This window comes from Corvus brachyrhynchos, unplaced genomic scaffold (assembly GCF_000691975.1).
Source record: "Corvus brachyrhynchos isolate BGI_N302 unplaced genomic scaffold, ASM69197v1 scaffold1912, whole genome shotgun sequence".
NCBI classification, from domain to species: Eukaryota; Metazoa; Chordata; class Aves; order Passeriformes; family Corvidae; genus Corvus; species Corvus brachyrhynchos.
Genome location: NW_008236495.1, coordinates 26926 through 29881, shown reverse-complemented (window position 1 = coordinate 29881; position 2956 = coordinate 26926).

The window sequence follows — 2956 nt, the reverse complement described above, 5'->3', positions numbered from 1 at the left end:
TCCGGTGTCCGGCAGTTCCTCTCTGGGAGCCAGGAATGGCAATGGGGACACTGGGGACTGGAATGGGGACACTGGGAGCAGGTTGGAGACACCAGGAATGGGAAATGGGGACATCAGGACTGGGATGGGAATACCAGGACTGGGATGGGGACACCGGAAGCAGGATGGTGACACCAGGACTGGGATGGGGACACCAGGACCAGGTTGGGGACACCAGGAGCAGGACGAGGATGGGGACACCAGGAGCAGGGTGGGGACACCAGAACTGGAATGGGGACACCAGAACTGGGATGGGGACATCAGGATCACGTTGGAGACACCAGGATCAGGTTGGAGACACCAGGAGCAGGATGGGGACACCAGAACTGGGATGGAGACACCAGGAGCAGGTTGGGGGCACCAGGAGCAGGATGGGGGCACCAGGATACGGATGGGGGCACCAGGAGCAGGATGGGGACACCAGGAGCAGGATGGGGACACCAGGAGCAGGTTGGGGGCACCAGGAGCAGGATGGAGACACCAGGAGCAGGTTGGGGGCACCAGGAGCAGGATGGGGACACCAGGAGCAGGATGGGGACCTGGACTTGCCACCCATGCCTGGCTCCATCCCCCGGGATTCATTTCCCACTCCATGTCCCATGTCCGAGGTGTCCCCAGGAGATTTTGGCCACATCAGGCTCCTGGAGGGGCAGTGGGGTGGGGGGAGGGGTCAGGCCAGGCCTCGTTGTCCCCAACAGTCCTTGAGTGTCCCAAAATCAGGGTTCGGGATCTCGGAGCATGAGCATGAGCGTGACAGGAGCATGGCAGGGAGATGGACATGGGATCACAGCGACCATGAGATGACCAAAATACAACTGTGAGGTGACCATGACCACAGACGGGATAACCGTGACTGTGACCATCACCATGAGATGACCATGACACAACCCCAACCCTGACCGTGAGACAATTGGGACCAAGAGATGACCATGGGTTGGCCATGGCGCAACCACGGCTTTGAGGTGACCATGACCACAGACGGGATAACCGTGACTGTGACCATCACCATGAGATGACCACAAGAGCTCATGAGATGACCATGACCATGACGTGATCATGATCATGACCATGAGATGACCACAAGAGCTCATGAGATGACCATGACCATGACGTGATCATGATCATGACCATGAGATGACCACAAGAGCTCATGAGATGACCATGACCATGACGTGATCATGATCATGACCATGAGATGACCACAAGAGCTCATGAGATGACCATGACCATGACGTGATCATGATCATGACCATGAGATGACCACAAGAGCTCATGAGATGACCATGACCATGACGTGATCATGATCATGACCATGAGATGACCACAAGAGCTCATGAGATGACCATGACCATGACGTGATCATGATCATGACCATGAGATGACCACAAGAGCTCATGAGATGACCATGACCATGACGTGATCATGATCATGACCATGAGATGACCACAAGAGCTCATGAGATGACCATGACCATGACGTGATCATGATCATGACCATGAGATGACCACAAGAGCTCATGAGATGACCATGACCATGACGTGATCATGATCATGACCATGAGATGACCACAAGAGCTCATGAGATGACCATGACCATGACGTGATCATGATCATGACCATGAGATGACCACAAGAGCTCATGAGATGACCATGACCATGACGTGATCATGATCATGACCATGAGATGACCACAAGAGCTCATGAGATGACCATGACCATGACGTGATCATGATCATGACCATGAGATGACCACAAGAGCTCATGAGATGACCATGACCATGACGTGATCATGATCATGACCATGAGATGACCACAAGAGCTCATGAGATGACCATGACCATGACGTGATCATGATCATGACCATGAGATGACCACAAGAGCTCATGAGATGACCATGACCATGACGTGATCATGATCATGACCATGAGATGACCACAAGAGCTCATGAGATGACCATGACCATGACGTGATCATGATCATGACCATGAGATGACCACAAGAGCTCATGAGATGACCATGACCATGACCATGACGTGATCATGATCATGACCATGAGATGACCATTAGAGTGAAATGACCATGATCATGAGATGGCCATAAGATGACCATGACCATGATATGATCGTGAGCATGAGATGACTGCGACCATGAGATGACCATGACACAAGCACAGCCGTGAGATGACCGTGATGATTGTGGTCATGAGTAGACCATGCGACAATCATAAGATGACCATGAGCATGCAATGACCATGACTGTGACCATGACACAACCATGACCCTGAGATGACCATTACGGTGAGATGACAATGAGCATGAGATGATGGTGATCAGGAAATGACCATGACCATGAGATGTCCATGACTGTGACCAGGACAGAACCCTGACCGTGAGATGACCATGAGCAGGAGATGATTGTGACTAAGAGATGACCATGAGGTGACCACAACACGACCATGAGATCATTGTGACCATGAGATAACTGTGAGCATGAGGTGATGATGATCAGGAAATGACCATGGCCATGAGATGACCATGAAGTGACCGTGCTCATGAGATGACCGTGACTATGACACAACCACAGCCAAGAGATGACCGTGATATGATTGTGGCCATGAGTTGACCACGTGACAATCATGAGATGACCATGAAATTACCATGACCATGAGATGACCATGATCATAACCATGAGATGACCATGACCAGTCAATGAACTCAACACAACTATGACCATGAGAAGACCATGAGATGCCCATTACAGTGAGATGACCAAGAGCACGAGATGCTTGTGACCATGGGATGACGATGAGATGACCATGACCATGACACAAGCACAGCTGTGAGATGACCAGGATATGATTGTGGCCATAAGTTACCAATGAGACTGTCGCAGTTTCGGAGACAGACAAGCCACATGAC